The following is a 22403-nucleotide window of genomic DNA, read 5'->3' as shown; positions in this document are numbered from 1 at the left end:
TCTTTTCTATAAATGCTATTACGAGAAGAGACCCATAAGGAGATAAAGCCAGGAGATGCTGGCCTGTTGAAAATACCTTTTGTAGCTGCCCACAAAACGTGAATACGCCTGCCACCACTCACTGTGCTGATGCGAGACCCTTCTGGGCTGCAAGGGCTGCTTGCTCTCCCCACTGCTTAAACATCTCCATCCACAGTGCATGTTGTGAAGAGGCAGTCACAAAAGATCAAACAAAATTGGCTGGAAAGGGTTAGGCTCCGTTTTTATTAAGGTTTTAAATTCCAGGAGGGCCCACGTGCTCTGGGGCAGTGTGTCTCCACAGGCAAAGCTTCTGACCCACAAAAGTAGAGGTGACCCATATGGTTGTAACCTTCCATTCGTCAGTGATACCTGTCTGCTAAGGTCTGAAAATCAAAGGAATAGCCCCAGGGTCCGGATTTGGGAGCTCTAATTAGCTGCCTCGTTCTGGATTCCCATACCACCTTGTGTTTACCTCATCTCAACACATGTCAATCACGTTGTAGTGAAATTGCCCAGGAACATGATGGCATGTCTCACCCAACAGGCAGTAATATCTCTGAGATCAGAAAACAGGTTTAGTTTACTTTGGTTTCTACAGAGCTTGGCACCATACCTAGCTAATATAAACACCCAATTAATATAGTGACGCGGGAGGCAGCCCGTAGGGTGGCACCAGTCCCAGCTAATGATAAAAGCAAGAAAAAACAAAACACTGGGACACGTTTTCAATCATCTTTCACTGAGTGCTTACTTCACTGTACTACCCATTTTGGTGTGAGCTCTCACTTTATACTCACAAGCAACCCTATAATGTAAGTAACATGATAAACCTTATTTTACAGATGAGGAAATGGAGGCTCAGATGAGTTAAGTAATTTGCCCAAGATCACACAGTTAGTGGTCTGAGCTGGGATTTGAAATGAGGAAATTTGATTCCAGCTTGCATTAAATTAAACACACCCTTCCACACATCCCCTCAGGACACAAGTTCCATTTTTCCATGTTGCAATTTCTACTGCTTCCCTCTCTGCCAGCCCTCTTTCCTCCTCCGTGTTCTTTACTGTTAACTCTTTTTCTATATAAAATGGCTGAAAGGTAGAGTACACAGCACCCTTAGTACTGACCCTAAACCCAAATCTTATATTCCAGGTCAGATCAGACAGCCCTAGGCTGGAATATCTTGTTCCTAATCAGAATGCAGCTCTGTGGAGGAGAGGCCCCTCTCTCACGAACACCCCAGCCTTGACTCTGCCACCAGCCTCCTGCCCAGCTGACTTTGGGCAAGTTTCCAACCTCTCTGAGACTTCCCTACTTCAAACATGAGGATAATAATTTCTGTCTTGCATTTTCCTGGGCCAGTTTCCATAAAGATTTAAGGCTGGGGTAGACAAGAGTGCTTTGAACACTATGAAGTAACTCTCAGCCAATGTGAGAAGGAGGTGGGGTCAGGGTGCAATGACTCCTATTTAGGCGATGGAGATAGATTGCTTTTACTCACTTATGTTTTTGTATCTAATTAAAAGGAGTGAGAAAGAGAAGGATCATGGGAAGATGGTGGTGTGAGTAGTTCAGAGGAAATCTCCTCCCAAAAACATATATATTCATGAAAATACAATAAATAGAACTATTCCTAAAAGGGACACCAGTGAATGCAGTACAACAGCCAGGATGCATCTACATCTGTGAGAACCCAACATCACATGAAGGGGGTAAGATACAAGCTGCAGCCAGGCGGGACCCGAACGCTCCACCACCCCAAAACCAGGTGGGAAGAAAGGAGTCAGAACAGGGAGGGAGTGAAAGCCCAAGACTGCTGAACAACCAGCTCTAGAAATCTGCACTGGGAACGCAGACACAAGGTGCACGGGGTGCTGGATATTAGAGAAATGGAAAAGCAAAACCTGTGGGCAGTTCCCTGCAACTGGCGCCCCTGAGACAAAAGAAAAGCGAGTGCTTTCTGCAAGTCTTAAAGAGACAGGGACCCCATAACTGGACAAAGTTATCCTGGCACAATTAGCCAGCAGCTGGGAATCCTGGGGAAACTTAGGTGCCCTAAACCCCAGGGAGGCAGCACAGCTCTGAAGTCCCTCATGGCACTAAGCAGCCTGCCAGTTGTTCCTCCAACTGGCATGGACCCCGACACACTGGCCCAGTAGCAGGAGAGAGGCAGCACGTGCCGGGGACAGCGGCGCCGGAAGGGACCAGGAGCAGATCCATGCACCAACAGCACCAGAGGGGACCAGGAGAGGCTTGTGCAAGCCCACAGCGGCACAACCAAACAGCCCGGGCACGGCTTGCATGCACCAGTGGCAGTGGAGCCAGAGGAGCCCGGGAGAGGCCTACAAGCACCTGCAGCGGAGCCAGAGGGAGCAGGCGTGCTCCCAGCAGCCAACCGGAATCCCAGCCCAAGGCACAGCCACCCAGGCCAGACCCAAAGGCCACTGCTGGCACGGAACTGCCTGGCAGGGGCGCCACTAGCATGGAGGAGTGCACCTGGCGTACCTGCCACTCCCCGCAGGGCTCCGGGCTGCTCTGATGGAGACCCCGCCCACAGCAGCTTAGGGGACTAACCCAGTGGCTGCTCCAGGAATGCAGGTAACCGTCACAGGCAGCGGAGAAGGGCAAGGCATCCAACAAGCAGGAAAGGACTTTCTTCTCCCAGCTGACACACCCGCAACCTGCCTACAGCCACCGCTATCACCACGAAAAGGCAAAAAAATTTAGTCCAGTCCAAGATAGTTCAAACAACACCTGAGAAAGGATCGGCAGAGGCAGACCTAACCAGTCTCCCTGAAAAAGAATGCAAAATAAAAAATCATAAACATGCTGACAGAGCTGCAGAGAAATATGTAAGAGCTAAGGGATGAAGTCCGGAAGGGGATTACAGACGTCCGGAGGGAGATTACAGAAGTGAAATAAACTCTGGAAGGATTTATAAGCAGAATGGATAAGATGCAAGAGGCCATTGATGGAATAGAAACCAGAGAACAGGAACACATAGAAGCTGATGCAGAGAGAGATAAAAGGATCTCCAGGAATGAAACAATATTAAGAGAACTGTGTGACCAATCCAAAAGGAACAGTATCTGCATTATAGGGGTACCAGAGGAAGAAGAGAGAGAAAAAGGGATAGAACATGTCTTTGAAGAAATAATTGCTGAGAACTTCCCCAAACTGGGGGAGGAAATAGTTGCTCAGACTACAGAGGCACACAGAACTCCCGAGAGACGGGACCCAAAGAGGACAACACCAAGACACATAATAAGTAAAATGACAAAGATCAAGGACAAGGACAGAGTATTAAAGGCAGCCAGAGAGAGAAAAAAGGTTACCTACAAAGGAAAACCCATCATGCTATCATCAGACTTCTCAACAGAAACCTTACAGGCCAGAAGAGAATGGCATGATATATTTAATGCAATGAAACAGAAGGGCCTTGAACCAAGGATACTGTATTCAGCACGATTATCATTAAATATGAAGGAGGGATTAAACAATTCCCAGACAAGCAAAAGTTGAGGGAATTTGCCTCCCACAAACCACCTCTACAGGATATCTTAGAGGGACTGCTCTAGATGGGAGCACTCCTTAAAAGAGCACAGAACAAAACACCCAACATATGAAGAATGGAGGAGAAGGAAAAAGAAGGGAAAGAAATAATCATCAGACTGTGTTTATAACAGCTCAATAAGCGAGTTAAGTCAGACAGTAAGGTAGTAAACAAGCTAACCTTGAACCTTTGGTAACCACAAATCTAAAGCCTGCAATGGCCATAAGTACATATCTTTCAATAATCACCCTAAATGTAAATGGACTGAATGCACCAATCAAAAGACACAGAGTAATAGAATGGATAAAAAAAAGCAAGACCCATCTATATGCTGCTTACAAGAGACTCACCTCAAACCCAAAGACATGCACAGATTAAAAGTCAAGCATTCGCAACAACATGGATGGAGCTAGAGGGTATTATGCTCAGTGAAATAAGCCAGGCAGAGAAGACAAGTACCAAATGATTTCACTCATATGTGGAGTATATGAACAAAGGAAAACTGAAGGACCAAAACAGCAGCAGAATCACAGAACCCAAGAATGGACTAATAGTTACCAAAGGGAAAGGGACTGGGGAGGATGGGTGGGAAGGGAGGGATAAGGGCAGGGAAAAAGAAAGAGGGCATTACGATTAGCATGTATAGTGTGTGGGGGGCACGGGGAGGGCTGTGCAACACAGAGATGACAAGTAGTGATTTTACAGCATCTTACTACGCAGATGGGCAGTGACTGTGAAGGGGTATGTGGGGGGGACTTGGTGAAGGGGGGAGCCTAGTAAACATAATGTTCTTCATGTAATTGTAGATTAATGATACCAAAATTAAAAAATTAAATAAATAGATAGATAGATAGATAAATAAATAAAAATTTTAAAGAAAGGAGTGAGAAAGAAAACCTTTCTGATAGAGACACACAGAAAGAAAGACAGAGACAGATGGAATAAAGAGGAAGGCAGCAGAGAGATGAGACATAGGCAATGAGGAAGGAAGGGAGAAACCGACTGAGAAAGAATCAGACAAATAAAGGGCTAAAGACAGGAACAAAGTTAGAGAGAGAAGCCAGAAAGAAGTCCCAAAGCTAAGACACAGTCTCACATCTCCTCCTTTAGATGCAGCAAGTACGGTGCCTCCAAGATTGGACACAAATCTACTTTTAATAACTTAAACCCTTTCTTCCCAGCTGACAGACCTTTCACTCTTCCTCCTTAGCTGCCCCTCTGCTGCTCCACCGTACTCCACCCAAATCAACACCTCACTCAGTAAGGACGTGCTGAGTGGGAGGGAGGTCCATCCAGCGGAACCATGCTGTCACGTGAGGCCTGTGCATTTTCCCGCTGGGTCTCCCAGGCGCTCAGCCTCTCCCCTCACTGCTGCTCCAGCCCCTGGGTAAAGAAGCTGTGTTGGCCATCTTGGGCTCACTGAACGGGCTTCAGGAAGGACCACCCCAGGTATATCAGAGACAAAAGCTCAAACGCCCTGGCCAGTGTACAGATGAGATGAGGACTACCAACCTGCCACAGGTCCGAGAATGATAAGCCCACTTCTCAAGAATGATGTGATGTTCCCCTCTGCTTTGAAGGATAAAGGCTAGAATCCACATTAGTCCTTGAGCTCAGGGCCAAAGAGCCTGATAACTGACTCTTCCAGCGACCTAGCCCCTGACTGTTGTACAGATTGCCTCAGAGACTGCTTGTTCAGGGCACCCTCTTATACCCTTTACTGACACACTTCTTACTTCCTAGATGGAAGTAAACAGCTATACACCTTATATTTGTCCCTTACATCACAGTTCCCCTGTCACACACATGTGATCCTCACAGCCTCCCGATGTGATGACAAAGGTAAGAAGGTAAGGCTCAGAAGTGTGTGCAGATTGCTAATTAATACTCATGGAGCATCTACTCTATGCCAAGTGCTGTCTGAGGCCACTGCACAAGCCACCTCATAAAAGCCTTTGATCCTAGCTGAAAGGAAGTTACTACTTACCCCAGTTTAGAGATGTGGAAACTAAGGCCCACTGGGTTTAGTGGCTCAAGTATGGTCATGCAGCGATCAGAGAGGCGTTGCTGGGACTGAAACCTTTGACTCTACATTCGGACATATCAGCAGTTCTCCCTATATTCACCCCTGCAAGATTTCAGAGGTAGAATTATTGTTAAAAGAAAAAATATCTCATAGTGGGTAGATCAGGTTTGTGCTGGCCAATAAGGGCATGAAAAAAACGGTTCTGGAGCCTTCCATGTATGTACAGTGAACAAGTCCTCTGACTTGCCACTTCCCCTTCTGTGCACTCAATAATATAGAAGTGCTGGCTACTTAAAGATGTTCCTAAGAAATCCAAAACCTTACTTGTAGTGGTATCCTTATAACAAGTGTCTTAAACAATGAAAATTGCTTTCCTAAGTGAAACCAGACTCCAGTACTTTGTTCTGCCCCCTTATAGCCATCCAGTCAGTAGAAGTGTTGGTGTGATTTTTTTTCAAAGTTCCAAAAACAACCCGAGGAGATAATAAAACACCATCCTCTTTATTGAAGTCTGAGACTCCCTAAAGCTGGAGACTACAAATTGTGGTGTTTGATTTCCCTAAATGAAAATGTTGGAAGATAAAGAATCCCCTTGGTTCTAACCTTCAAGGAGCAAACCATGCCCAGAGGCAAGGAAACACAGCGAGTCTAACATGTTCTCCCTCTGCTAAGTTCCACATTCTGCAGAAAAAATTCTCTCTTCTCCCTAACTACATTAGTGCAGAAGGCAACGCAGACAAAAAGGCCAGCCAGGTTCATCCTAAGGGACCCCAACTGCAACACAAAACTCTAAGCAGCACAGTACCAGAACTTAAATGATTAACCCCTTATTCTCTGTGTGGCAACCTCTCTGAGATACTCACACATCTTGGTTTTCAAAGTGAAAGTTTGTTCTACTGAACCGTGAATTCTGCTGTTACAGTCTAATGTAAAGCAAAGCCTTTATAACCATCTGGAGGGCCTTCCAACTAGAGAGCCTTTGTCTCAGGAGATCAGTTAAGTTTATAGCCCCTTCATAAGGCCATCACCTCCCTACAACACCTAAGTACAACAAGGACCCTGCAGGTACTCTTCTTCCTCTTCACTGATGCATTTATGCCTAGGGTTGATTATAAGAAGGCATTTCATACTTTCTCCAGCGCTCACCAGTGGAAAGCCACTGTATAACTACCACAATAAATCGAACTCATCAGTCCCACTCCCCTTCCTGTCACTGCTACAGGACGTCCCGAGAAAACAGGTAAATCAGAAAAGGACACAATGTGGAGAATAAATTTGAGGAGTAAATCAATGACGGCAGGGAGGGCTTAAAACTTTATTTATAGAAAGGAAAGTATATTAAGAATATATGTATTATATTTAACAGAATGTAAGTTCTAAACATTTTTAAAAATTAAGTTTTGATGTGGGGGGGGGTTCCATTTATTTTCCCTAAAAAGAATTGAATGACAACTCAGTTTAAGATCCATCACTTCCCATTTGACTTTTACAGAATGATCATAAAGAGGGTTGTTTCTGCAAAACTATTCAAAGGTTTCTTCAGTTTTATCATGGGTCTCTATTCAATTGATATTCATGTAGTTTTCTTTTGAGACATTGTTCTAGTTAATGTAGCTGCAAAACAGATTACCCCCAAAATTCAGCAGTTTAAAATAACAACTATCTTGCTCACAAGTGGGTGATCTGAGAAGAGCACAGTGGGGACAGTTTATCACTGTTCCTGTCATGAGCTAGAGCAGCCAAAGTCTGGAGGCTGGCTTCATCTGCCAGCCTGCACTCATGTCTGGCACCTGGACGGGGAAGACTCATCTGGAGGCTAAAACAGCAAGGGCTCTTCAGGCTACTTTCTTTCTCTCTCTTTGGTCTCACCACATGGTCTTTCCAACACAGTGGCTTCAGGTGGCTAGATTTTATACATGGCACCTTCTGGGGCCCTGACAGAAGGCAGAAGCTATACCACTTTGTATGGCCTAGCCTCAGAAATCACACAGCACTTGTACAACATTCTATTCCTTAGAAGCAAATCTCTAAAGCCAGCCCATTTTTAAGGGGAGAAAAATTAGGCTCTATCTTTTGTGCAAAGAGCGTCAGAGGTTTGGTGGACATGTTTTAAAACTACCAAAAGCATCTTTGTGATCCTCTTTGTGAATTTTCTCTTCTGATTGTTGATTGGTTCAGCTCTGCCAGATCCATCTGTCACTGGTTCTGTTAAACTTGGCATGTTAGGTCCATGAGGACTGGAATGTTTATTTGTCTTATTCAGGGCTGGTTTCCAATACCTAGCATAAAAGATAGCTGATACTAGCTGAGTTAGTCAAGAGTTCTCTAGTATTACTTTAATCACTTTCATGAAATCCTGTATCCTTTACAAGATCTGCAATTTAGTTTTTATTTTATTGTATTGTCTGAAGTTAACTTAAGGCAATCAATGAGAGACTAGTTTAAAAAGATGTTGGTAAGATGAGCAGAGATAGAAACTAACATTACCCAATGATATTGAAATAGGGATTAATATTACAAGCAGTCACTTCATTTTGGGGGGAGCATAAGGAGCTCTATTCCCACATGAAGTTTAGAACTGCAAGGGCCCAGATAATGAAGACTTAAATAACAAGGACCCCCAGATACCTCTGAGCTAATCAAAATCTCACCTACCTTCAGGTTTTTCAGTTGTGGAAGGGTATTACCTCTCATGTTCTAACTTCTTGATGATTTTAAAACTTAGAATTTTAGATCAAGGTCATGGATATAGATGGGCAGATATTTAGCATCCATGAGAACAAACTTATAATAATGCTTATTAGCATCATATTCCCTGATTTCAAACTATATTGTAAAACTACAGCAATCAAAACAGTATGATGTTTTATGGCATTAAAAAGACACTTATATCAGTGGAACAGAATAGAGAGCCCAGAAACAAACCCATACAGATATGGTTGCTTAATTTATGATGAAGGAGCCAAGAGTATACAGTGGGAACAGCACAGACATTTCAATAGGTGGCACTGGGAAACTGGACAGCCACATGCAAAATAATGAAAGTGGACCACTATCTTACACCATATACAAAATTAACTCAAAAATGGATTAAAGGCTTAAATTCAAGACCTGAAACAATGAAACTCCTGGAAGAAAACATAGGTTGAAACATCAGTCTTGGCAATGATTTTATAGATCGACACCAAAGCAATGGCAACAAAAGCAAAAATAAACAAGTGGGATGACATCAAGCTAAAAATCTTGTGCACAAAAGAAACCATAAAAAAAAGAAAAGACATCTACTGAATAGGAGAAATAATTGCAAATCATATATCTGATAAAGGTATTTGCAAATCATATATCTGATAAGGGGTTAGTATCCAAAATATATAAGGAACTCATACAACTCAATAGCAAAAAATAAATAAATATGGTTAAAAAATAGGCAGAGAATCTGCACATTTTTCTAAAGACAAACAGATTGCCAACATGTACATGAAAAGATGCTAAACATCATTAATCATCAGGGAAATGTATATCAAAACCACAATGAGATATCACCTCACACCTTTTACAATGGCAACTGTCAAAAAGAAATAAGTATTAGTGAGGACTGGAAAAAAAAGGAGACCTTGTTCTACTATTGGTGAGAACATAAACTGGTGCAGTCTCTATGGAAAAAAGTACAGATGTTCCTCAAAATATTAAAAATAAAACTACGATATGATCCAGCAATTCCTCTTTTGGGTATTTATCCAAAGAAAACAAATACACTAATTGAAAAAGATATATGCACCCCCATGTTTACTGCAGCATTATTCAGAATAGCCAAAACATGGAAAAAACCTAAATCCACTGAGGGATAAATGAATAAAGATGTGTTTTATATATATATACAGAATGGAATATTATTCAGCCATGACAAAGAAGGAAATCTTGCTATTTGTAATAACAAGGACAGACCTTGAGGACATTCTGCTAAGTAAAATAAGTCAAAGAGAAAAAGTTACATGTATGAATCTTAAAAAAAAAAAAAGAGCTCAAGAATATAAAGAACAGATTATGGTTGCCTAAGGATTGTGAGGGAGTGGGTAAAATGGGTGAAGGGTATTAAAAAATACAAATTGCCAGTAATAAAATAAGTAAGTCATAGAGATATAATATACAGCATTGTGACCATAGTTAATAATACAGTATTGATTATTTGAAACTAGCTAGGATAGTGGATCTTAAAAGTTCTCATCACAAGAAAAAAAATTATAACTATGCATGGCAAGACCTAAAGTGGACTTACTGTGGTGATCACTTGGCAATATATATAAATATTGAATCATGACATTGTACACCTGAAACTAACATAATGTCAATTGTTTCTCAATAAAAATATTTTAAAAATAATAATAATAAATACTTATTTAATATAGTTATTTTATTTTATATAGATATTTTATATAGATATTTAATATAGTTATCTATACCACTGATTATGTACCAGGCATTGTGTTTTCCATGTACAATCTCATGTAATCTTTGCAGCAAACCTTTGAGATAGATGATATTATTTCCATTCTTCCAATGCTCAAATAAATTACAGACTTACCTCCGGTAATGTAATGGAAACAGGACCAAACTTAAGACTAACAGCAGAGCCCATGCTGTTAAGAGCCATGCTTTCTCACCTCCCATTATTGCAGTGCAGAATGATCACATTAGGCCTGGCTGTGAAACTAGTCATACTGGAACAGGGAACTCATAATGAGGCTCTATCTCAGGCCTCAGCAAAGGACTTTAAATTGCAAGAAGGCCCAGAACGACCAGGTTATAACCCTGCTTCATGGACAGCTTTCTGTAGATGCTGCCACATACCTTCTCTCTCCTGGTCTCTCCCAAACGACTTTCTAAATACTCTTAATTCAATAATCTCTCCTCAATTAATCAGAGCCTGCTTTTTCCTTTATGGTTAAGTTACTGCTTCCATCCTATCCTAAGATCACAAAGAATAAGGATTTGATCCATTTTTAAGCAGTATGTTTTGAATATCATATTTAAAATGCAAGCTAGAAATTAGAGATAGCATGTGCCTTTGTCCTTTAAAGTGGATCTCTAAAGGTTCAAAATAGTTCACAGACATTATCTAATTCACTGTCACAACAAAGCTGGCATTATCTTCTCCATTTACTCATGGAGAAACTGAAATAAGGAAATTAAAGTCTGACTTTAACACTGTATAAAGGCACTTTTGTTAACTCTGTTGCAGGAGCTGGCTGGGGGAGTTTGGGGAGAGCCAGACAGGGAGTGGTCTAGACCAGTTTTCAGAAGGACTTCATCAAACATGACAATATCCTGGAGATAAATGGGTGCATAGACCAGCCAGACCTCTTTAACCAGAGGCATACTGGCTCTGCATAGATTTTATCCACTTTAAGATTAGGATTTTTGTCAAAGATTTCCTTTTAACAAAGGTATCTTCTAAAAACCTGATAAAACCAAGGACCTGGACGTACTCAGGGTATTCCACCTTTAAAACAGCAATATTCAGTAGCCATTCAAAAGTCACAAAAGCAATCATTATTGACAAACCCTGAGCTTCTTTGTGCCCAACACTGTGGTAAGCACAGTGCGTTAATAACAGGCATTAACTTATTTCATCACGGTAAACTACCATTTTTCTAATGAGTAAACTGAAGCTTAGAAAAATTAAGTAACTTGCCCAAGATCATCAAGATGGAGAGTGATGACGCCAAGCAACTCAGGCTTCCATCTTTAAGGTGTTATGGGTGCGGGCTTCTGGGGCACCAATCCTAAGTCTGCCAAGGTCCAAGGCTGCAGGAAGCCACCCAAAACGCGCCGCTCCACTCGGGCAGCCCAGAAGTCCTCCCAGGAAACAATTACAACCCAGCCTTGGGACCTTTCCACCAAAGAACAGCCTCAGGGCATTGTTGTGCTTCTGACCAGCCCAAGTGCCAACTCTGCAACAGGCGGCTAACCTCTCCTCAAGAAAATGTTCCTCCTTGCAAACAAAGTAAGGGACGCGTCCCAGGCCTGGCCTGGGTGAGTGAAACGTGAAGTTTCCCAGGAAGGGAAGCAGGGCACGGCTGGAGACCTCAGAGCGCACTTTGTGGCTCTGATGGGTGAGTAGAGAAGCAAAGCTGAGTCCAGATTTTGGGTCAGGAAGAGGATGAACTTGGATACGGCAGTCGTCACAGTGTCCAGCAGAACAGAAGCAGTGGAATAACCTGCCGGCTCTTCCCGAAGAGATCTCGCGGAATCTCCGGGGTCCAGCGGGACTGGGAGCCTGGTGGGCGAAAGTCCTGGGATGAAAACTTCCGGTCGCCAGAGCCCCCGTGTCCCAGATTCAGTGTCGGTGCTGGCTCACGCCACCTTCCAAGCAAACCCAGATCCTCATGGACACCGCCTAACTCCGGACGCCTCCTTCCCACCCACCCACCCCCGTCAGTCACAGCGCTGCAGTGGCCTGCCGCAAGGGCTGGGCGCACTGCTGGGGCCCATGGGGACGGGACCCCCTGAGGCGCGGTGGGCGCAATGGAATGTGCGTGTTCGGCCAAAAATTTAAAGTCCTGAAGGGAGGGACTACAGGCACAGCTCCCACGCGCGAATCTGACTTTTCTGCAAAGGAAGGTCCAAGGGCACCGCAACGCAAAACAGCCCGAACTTAGCCATTCTGCCGCTGGGTCTCTAACCCAATTGATGACCTCAACCCACTCCTTAGGTGCCCGTGAGAGAACGGTAGGAAGTACTAGGAACTTGTCCTCTTACAAAGACTTAGAGAACAGACAGAAGCAAAAGCAAAATGCCTTTGTTCTAGGTTCCTGGAAGGGAGCCTCTAAATCCCTAGAATATCAAGAGTAATGAGATGTCTTTGTTTTTCTTAGAGGTCTCAGTTTATACTAACAAAATTTCTTTAGGTGGACCCTAAATAGTTGAAGCTAGTGACATGACTCAGGATAGGGGCTGGCCGTACCAGAAAGACTAAATGATTGGAGCTTTCAGCCAGCCGCCTGATACCAGCCCCTCATCTGGGAGGGGGCTAGAGACTGAATTCAACCTTTTTGGCCAATAATTCCATCAAGCATACCTGAGTAATGAAGCTGCAGTAAGAGCTCCAGACAGAATCCGAGATGACCTCTCTGGTAGGCAGTGCTCTGTGTGTGTTGTTAAAACACTGATGAACTGGGACTGTTGATGCATCCTGACTCCTTGGGGACAGGACTCCTATCATGAGTCTCTTCTGTTTCTGATTTTTATCTTCTTCACTACGATAAAACAGTAATCATTAGGTACAGCCCTTTCCTGAGTTCTGTAAGTCATTCTAGCAAATGATCCCAAATCAGTGAGAACCCCCAGTTGGTTATAAGTGAGCATGGCCTGGGAACCCTTAAGACCACGGCTGTTGTCTGAAGTAGGGCAGTTTTGTAAAAGACTTTGCCCTTAACCTGTGAAGTTTGTCCTAAGTCTAGGTAGTTAGTGTCAGAAGTCATTGTGCAAGGCTATGTGGAAAATTCTATATTCACCTCTACTTGGCTAAAAGGTATTTTCTGGATTCAGAACTAACCATCTTATGGCTTTCACAAGCAACAAAATTCTCTAAGGACCATTGCTTCCATGTCCATGTTTCATTGTTTCACTTAACCAGATGATCTTACTTTAACCACTAGACCCAGGGTTTATTTATGACAATCATGAACCACCACAGTTGCTTCAAAACCCTCACCAGTGGGAAATCTTTGCTCATTGGCTCTATGACTTTTATACTTTTATTGTTTTTTGCAACCCCACTGTGTAACAACTAAGATTTCATTCCTCTATTATTCAGCCATAAAAAGAAAAGAAAGCTTGCCATTTGCAACAACATGGGTGGATTTAGAGAGTATTATGCTCAGTGAAATAAGCCAGGCAGAGAAAGACAAATACCACATGATTTCACTTATTTGTGGAGTATACAAACAAAGCAAAACAGGAGCAACAAAATAGCAGTGGACTCATAAACACCAGGAAGGGACTAGTGGTTACCAAGGGAGAGGGGGTGAGGAAGTTCCAAGGGGAAGGGAGAAGGGGATTAAGAGGCACCATAATTCACAATCACAATATAGGTTGGTCACAGGGACAGTTGTACAGCATGGAGAATACAGTTAATGGTTCTGTAACATCTTACTCTGTTGATAGTGACTGCACTAGAGGGGGTAAGGATTTAATAATATGGATAACTGTTGAACCACTGTGTTGTATATTTGAAACCAACATAAGATTGTATATCAATGATACTTAAATTTTAAAAATTTCACTCCTCAGGAAAATAAGGAACAATATCTAGATATACCTAACATTCTCTTGCACTATTCTTCAGTCCTCCAACTAGCCAGAAGTCTGGACACAGAATTTGAAAACACTACATAAGAATATAATAAGATGAAAAGATAAAGCATAGAATAGACCAATCAGTGATTTAAGGTAGGATTTGAATTAAGCAAAGGAAAGGGGATAAATCTCAGGATCACAGGATTTATGTTACTTTTATGATGAACTAAGTAGAAAATTTAGGAACTATAAAAGGCCTCAGAGATTATCTAGTTCTAAACCTTCATTTTGGGTGTTAACTGGACTTCCTGTGATGATTATTTCCCAATATATACAAATATCAAATCATGATGTTTCACACCTGAAACTAATACAATGTAAGGTCATTAAATGTCAATTATATCTCAATTTTTTTAAAAAGAACCTTAATTTTGTGGGGGAGGAAATAAAGCCCAGAAAGGCTACAATGAAATGTTTTCCCCTAAATTATAAACTAGGGAATCTAAAGACAGTATTTTCTTGGAATGCATTTCATATTTAGAAGTCAAACTTACTAAAATTCTTTTTTCCAAAGCAGAAAATTCAAACCATCAGTATGATATCTTATTCACAACATAGCTTGAAAATGTCACCATTAACAGTAGAATGACCTTATGATTATGTCATGATTGAATGCTAGAATCTTCCAGGTTTTGGGAAAGAAAGGGCCTAGTTTTATTTCCATGAAAGCTATTCTTTTTCTAAGAGAGTGAGGGAGTGAAAATCAGGTATCCTAGGTCATCTTTCAAAAGCTACACAGAGTTTCTATGGCTTTTTTCTTACTTTCCCAGTTCTTCAGTTATAAAATTAGATGACATAAAGCCTAGCTTGTTTTCACAGTAGATGTATTTCTGAAAGAGAGTTTTAGTCAGTTTCTTAATCCAGTAAGGGACTTCTCTTTTTGAAGAAATCCTAATGTGAATTATTTTGTAAAACCAAAAACAAAATGATTTTCTAATTTAAATAAGCCCCCTCACAATTTTTCTGTTTTGTAAATTTATATTTCTGTATGTAGTAGTTTATTTTAAGTGAGATTCCTCTTTATTGCATATTCTGTATTACTTATTCTGGGATGATGTGAGAAAAAAGCAGATGAATATGGCAAAGTGCTCATATATCCTCAGAAAAATAATCACCTGATTCAAGTAGAGCAGGCAAACACACAAAGGCTATATTTCCTTTATCCTGAACTAGCAAGGCTGTTTTTTCAAGACCCAGTCAGAAAGTGCAGAAGCAAATAGCTCACGAATGTTTAACACATGATCGAGTGCACCTCATGATTTCACCCAAACACCTAATGTATTATTCCACAAGGCTATGAGGGACAAGCATCAATCAACATTCAGGCTACGGCATCCTTTCTCAAGGTGAAATAACTAAAACAACTGTGTTATCTGTGTGACAATCACTCCTGTTTTATTTGGAGCTGCGTTCCACTCTGACCATCAGAGAAGCAATGACATAGTTTTACTGCTGCTCTTATTAAATATTATTACTGTGGTGCAAGCTTGACGGTCGAGAGAGGAGAAAAAGGAGGCAGCTTCATTGCCCAGAGGAGATGCAGTAATCAGATGGTCTGCAGCCTGAAGAGGACATCAATCTTCTAAATCCAATTCTGACTACACACTTTAGCAGTGACTGTATGGTCTCAGTTTAAAGCATTGACAGTATTAAGGCAATTGCTAACCTAAAAAGTGTGTGTTTAAGAAAGAGAACAAAAGGGAGGACTCAGAGATTCAGAACAATGTTAAGAATGCTGATTGAGATTTTTTTAAAACATACTGAGAAAACACATCAGCCCGGCCATTGGATTTCTTTCTCCCATCATAGCTCTTTGTCTTTTTTTTTTTTTTTTTTTTTTTGAGGGCAGTCTAGCATCAGACCTGCTCCCTTCCTGGATCTGAGGAATACCTACTTCCTTGAGCATACTTTCTAAGGGTTCCCAGAAGCCCCCACAGAGGAAGCTACAGAGGCTCAACCCTTCCTCTCCCCATGCCCTGGCAGGCAATGCTGGTACACAGTCAAGGCTCAGCCTGTCAGATGCTCTCACTCACCTCATTTTGAGCAACTGAAGCAAAGATAAAGGGTTGGTTAAATATATTCATGGCATCAGATGACACACAGTGGCCTGGCCAGATTCTTCTGCTCCTGGCTCTCTGGATCATGTTCATTTTCCAAACATAATCTCTCAACCTCCACTGTGCTTCCCATATGTCCCTTCTTCGCTTTAGAGTCAGAGTGGATCTTGGAATCCAAAGCATCATGACTGATATCCATCATTAGAAGATCATCCATGATTTTGAGACTGAGGCCCAGAATAGAGGACAAACAAAAGGGAAAAAAAATGTGCTTTCCAAAAAGCTCATTATTATTCAATGCTATTTGACATAATATGAGAAAGGCACACAGAAAATGAATACTCTTTCTCTCATTTGTTTATTATTGCCACTCTATATATGAGGTATTTTTCTACTATTACCTGTTTCTCTGGGTGGGTGAATCCCCAAGAGTAAGTAGGGAAATGGAATGAATGGTAACATGTAGAGTTCCTTCAGTAATCCCAGCCCTGCAAATGAACACAAGAGATATCCCTTAGGACTAAAGTAGGAACACAGTAAGACATCCAACAGGGTACACAAAGTTTTGAAACTAGAAGAAAAGTAGGCCTTGTATTCCCTGGCAGGAAACTGAACTAGATGGCAGGAAAGCTTCACAGGATGGATCCTTCAGCCGCACAGGCTCCAGAACCCTAAGAGAAAGCAAGCCCAGCCACTGCCCTTGCCCAGCAAGTAAAGAAGCTAAATGTCACTGAAAGCTGCAAATGGATATGGTACATAAACTAAGGTGAGATCAGAGCACCAGACTGCTTATATTCCACGAAGGGATTGTACAACCCCAGAGAAAAGCCTTCTGCATTCCAGGAAGACTTGCCTAGGAAGCAGAGTGACTATACAGATGAAGGAGAGCCTAACCAGGGCCAGGGAATGACCTTGAGGTTGATACGCAAAATTAAAGGCTCAGAAGTAAGTTCCAGCAATGCCAACAAGAAACTATTAATCTACCTTGGATCAGATAATCAATCTATGCTCTGAAAATGCATCTTCATCTATGTTGCATATATTCTTTACATACATGTGTATAGGTGTTTGGGGATTGGTGTTGATTGTTTTACCATTTGTTTTCCACTGAAATATTCCACTTGTCATTACTGAATTAAAAGGAAAAGATCTCTTGGAGAACCATCACCTTGACCTTAGAATAAAGGAACACTAAGAAGTCTTCCTGAAAATGAGGGGACTCTGATCTTCAGTAATTGCTGACTCTCCAAGCCAAAGAACACACATGCACACACACATACATAAATGCATACCTGCACACACACAAACCAGGAGGCTTAGGGTCAAAGCAACACTCACTGAAGCCAAATTAGGCACATGAAAACTGAGCTCACAAAAAGCCTGAGTCATTACCAACAGTCCCTAGGAGGGGTCCAAAAACTACACATGCCAATGGCCCTTTAAGAACCCTTCTTAAAGGTGGAGCATCTGTAAGGACCAATGAAGAGGTTCAGCTCTGCGAGACTATAGACAATTAAATAATAGAGTCCCCAGCTGGAGCCATGGAACATCTTGATTAGGAACATAGGCCAGGAGTCAACCAGACCTGAGTTTGCCATCCAGCTGGGTGACCTCAGCAAGTCACTTAAACCTGGTATTATCTATGGGTAATGACACCCACTTTGTAGGGCTATTTTGAAATTAAGTAAACTTTTAGATGTGTTATAGACTGCAGATTTGTGTCAAAAAATTTCATATGTTGAAACTCTCATCTCCATTGTGATGGTATTAGGAGTTAGGGCCTTTGGGAGATGATACATTTAGATGAAGTCTAAAGAGTGAAGGCCCCATAATGAGATTTGTATCCTTATAAGAAGAGAAAGAAACTGGGACTCATTCTCTCTATCACGTGAGGATACATTGAGAATACTGCTGTCTGCAAACCAAGAAGAGGGCCCTCACCAGACACTGAAACTGCTGTTACCCTGATCCTGTCCCTCCCAGCTTCCAGAGCAGTGGGAAATAAACTTCTGTTGTTTAAGTCACCCAGGCTATGGTATCTTGTTATAGCAGCCTGAATTGACTAAGAGTATATTAAGTTTTTTGCACAGTGTTTGGTATATAGCAAATGTTCATAAAAATAAGAAAAATATATAAATAAGAATACAGGTAAATACAAATAAATGAAGCCATGTGTTAGGCAAGTCTGGATTTCAGTGAAGCTCAGAAAAGATTTCACTTACACTGCTAATCTAACTCCACCAAGAATACAGCTAGGAATATGATGGACCCACTTTCTAAATATACTTATTTGCAGTTTTTGTTTTGAAGAAGCAGAAGCAGCAGCCAGCACCATCTCCACAACAAACGAGGCAGCGGACCCACGTCGTCAGAGCTTGCAGGAGACTCTGTCAGGGGAACACTGACTCTCTAGCCAGTTTCATATGGGAAATCAGGAGAGCAGATTTTTCTTAGGCAATTTTCTCATTCATTCTGGTTTCTGCTTGGCTAGAAAGGGTACATAAGCTGTTTGTCTCAGATGAATGCTCCAGTAGATAAAACACCAAAAGGGGTTTTGGGAAACATAACAAAATAAGAATTGCCCTACTGGCTTAGACCAGCTGTCTAATAATAGCATCAAGAGACATTCTGTAGGAAAGAGTTGCAACTTCCTCCATCATCATGGCCTCACAAACTTAGAAGCAACTCCTAAATACACTTAAATTCTCATTAAGGTTCTAATGTCCATAACTTTACTTAACCCTCCTTGAGTTTCATACTAGCATTTTCAGCTAATACTACGTATGGGGCAAAAAGTTTATTTACTTAACCAACTATTATTCCTGTGTTTTATTCCTCTTGACTACCACCTTGATTCACTATATAACCTGAAGCTAATTCTGTCATATCTCCATCTATAAAATGGAAAGAATAGCAGCTCATTAGTGAGATCACAAATAAGAAAGATATTCCTGGAGCTGCATTTTTCTCTGCTGTGAGCCCTACAAAGGAAGAAAGGGGCTTTAATCCAGACACCCAAGTTCCGTTTCCTATGCTAATTCATATCAATCCCACAATAATCAAATAATGGAATAATGGAAGAGAGAAATAAAAGAGGGAAGGGAAATAGGGAAAATCTTGGGACTGAGTTGAATTGTAAGCAATTGAACCAACAAAAATGTGAGTGCCCATCCACAACTGAAAGGCATTAGAACTTCATTACTCACCTGGATTATAGTACTGCAGAATCCAGGTGACTTCTACTAAATGGTCACTTGTAAATATAAATGTTTGGTGAGAATAAGAATAAAAATGGTATCATTTTCCCTTTTGAGCTGTGAAAACCCAAAGAAAAGTAGTCCTGGATTATCAAAGTAGGGAAAAGCATAACGAACGAACTATGTATATACCTAAATTACCCAGATCACACTAGAATTTGACAAGACATTTTTATTGTCATATATCTCACCGGTTTTAGACATGAGTTACTTTAATCACTGTTTTATGTCAGATAAGAGTAATAATTAGAGTGAAGATTTGGAGAGGAGATTGATATTTTCTATTTAGGAGGAGGAACTATGGGAAAATACAATTATGGAGAAGCTAACATGCCAGGCAAGACAGAGTGATTAAATGACACTGTGGTCTCTCTCTCACTCTCCCTTATTAAAGGCAAAAGAAAATTTTAATGAAGTAATATAGTCACTTTCAGAAAGCCAAAATGAGTCCAGTGTGAAACATTTGTATGTAACTAAGTCATCTGAGTTTCTTTGAAATTGAATTTTAGAATTTATTGAGAAAATAATAATTAAAAGTAAGTACCCTCTAAATAATTTATTACAACCTTATGATGCTCACATTTATTAACTATATAAAAAGGGAAAATTTTGCTGCTAGAAGAACATATATTACAGCAAAGGTAGTTCTATTTGTTATAATGCTGAAAAATGTTTTTAATTATGTAATATTAATATGAGTACAAATAGAATTCTTTGGAGCCACTTCCTCTTTTAAAGAGGTTTTAAATATTAAATGAAGGAAAATGCAAACTACCTTAGTGTGTCCATCTTAAAAATTAAGTTGTATGACCTCGCATCAAGGGAATGCAGTGTAGATTAATCAGCTAATTAGATCTTTGTTGTATCCAGTGTTATGAAAGGCAAAGTGTGCCAGTGGCTCTGGCTCAAGCCAACTCTGATCTGAAACACCAAGGCACTTAAATCAGAACAAGGGGCCATCACCAGATCAAAGAGACCAGATACACCATAACTACGGTGTGGTCTGGCACTTGGAGAATCAGGAGCACGCTAGTTTCGTGGCCTGGTCAAGTCACTTGACCCCCTTGGGACTCAGTTTCCTAATCAATAAAATGAGAAAGGTTGACCTTTAAGGAGTTTTTCAGCACTAAAATTCCATGGCACACAGTTTTTACTGCCTGAGAGAAGCAAACAGATATTTTGCTTCTCTAATTCTAATGCATATTAGAGAAAGGTGCTGACTTGCTGCAGAGGGTGGAGCTGTACCATGTGCGATGCCACGCAGGTCCAAGGAAAGGGCACATGTTCAGAAGTCCCCCCTGCCTCATACCACTTAATTGCCTGCCTTTTTCCCAGCCAACAGTAGACCCAGGTTGCCCAGGAAAATCCTCAGAGTCTGAAAACCTAGTGACACATCTCCCAGTTCTCCAGCAAAGGTTTACATGTGCAGCTCTTCCCCAATTTCTTTGCAAAACCTCTGTGACTCCCTTTCCAATCTCTTGGACCAACAACTGACTTGCCCCTTCCATTTAGAAAATTCATAATGTCTCCTCTTTTTTTCACTCACATGAATGACATGTTAAGGTTACTCTCATTCTTCCACTCATTGTTTAGTCTTTCATTCACCAGTCTCGCATTTATTGAGCAACTATGAGCAGCTGTCTTCTGTAGGGCACTTGAACTCCTTTGACTAGAAGGCTGTGTGCATCTCTGATGAGTTATACTGCCTGAGTTCAAATCCCAGCTCTCTACTTACTGTGTTATCTTGAACAAGTGTCTTAACTTCTCTGTGCCTCAGTGTTCTTATTTGTAAAATGTGAATGATAGTAGAAACCACCTCAGAATGCTTAACAGAGGGTTAAATAAGTCATCTGTGTTTTGTGCTTCAAAAAGCACTTGATAAGGCCTGATAAGCACTCAGTAAAGGTTAGTTCTTATTATCCCCAAATGATCTGAATCAGTCTGAGATCAACAGCCCCTCAGCTGAGCTGCTGATGACATGACACAGCACCTTCTATTTAAAACATGATATTTCACAGCTGTGAAGGTGTTTGTCCACTTCAAAGGCCCATTGGGAATGGATTTGAGGAGCGTTTGTCACTGACAAGGATTAGCGAAGCAAGCATAGTTGCTACCTCAGAAAGCTCAGGGCAAGGACAGCCACTTTGTCCAAGCCTGAGCCGTAACAAGAGAATGGCAAAAGCCCAAAGGGAAGAACCAGATGAGTAAGTATTGCCAGGCAAACCCAGGATGACCAGAGGACTTGCCCCAGCCACCTCTCTTGGAAGGTACAGAATTCTGCGTTGCATATTTATTATAATGGAAGTATCTCCCATGCCTGGACACACAACAATGGAGATGGTAATGATAGTAGTAACTGTCCTAATAACAGTAGTAGTAATAGTAGCAGTAATGGTAGTACTTGAAATGATAGTGGTGGTAGCAGAGGTAGTCAGTGGTAACAGTGAGAGTGCCTCAATAGCGGTGATCATCGAAGGGCTAGAGTGGCGACCGGAGCCGCGTAGTGGTGTAGTGGTGACCATGGCACTGGTGTGCTAGTGACAAGCAGTGACCGTTGTGCTGGCATGCAGGAAGCGTAGCAAGGGCACGGTGGCACCAGAGCCTGAGCAGGAGCAATGGCAGAGCCATAATGGCAGCAGTGGCAATAGTCCCAGCAGTGCTGCTGGCAGCAGAAGTGGTCGCAGTGACGTGCAGCTACACATTTTTGGCTACTCAAAGCACTTTACACTTATTAACTCAACTCACACAACTACCCTCTGAAGTAGGGATGATTATAAATGTACATTTTACAATAGTGCCTATAACATTTGGAATTATTTCAGTTCCAACTGATGCCAATCTTGTTTATGCTGGTTCCAGCAGCATCTCGTTAAGACTGAGGTCCTCTCATCTCAATTCCCCAGACCCCACTCAGGTCAGCCAAAGCCCCAGAGCCTCTGATGGGAAAGATACATGTTATGTAATGTGAAATTACTTTATTTCAATAGAGGTGTCATTCTTGACAAAAAGTAAAAGTGGGGGAATGGTGTTGCCTTCTGACGATGGTATTTTATTAAGTGGTTGGCTAGAGTGATGGAAGGAAAAGAAGCAAATGAGAAGTTGTCCCTCACCTCCTCCCTGGCTGTGGCAGTCAT

Source organism: Manis pentadactyla, chromosome 5, assembly GCF_030020395.1.
Source record: "Manis pentadactyla isolate mManPen7 chromosome 5, mManPen7.hap1, whole genome shotgun sequence".
Lineage (NCBI taxonomy): Eukaryota > Metazoa > Chordata > Mammalia > Pholidota > Manidae > Manis > Manis pentadactyla.
This window is presented reverse-complemented; position numbering follows the sequence as displayed.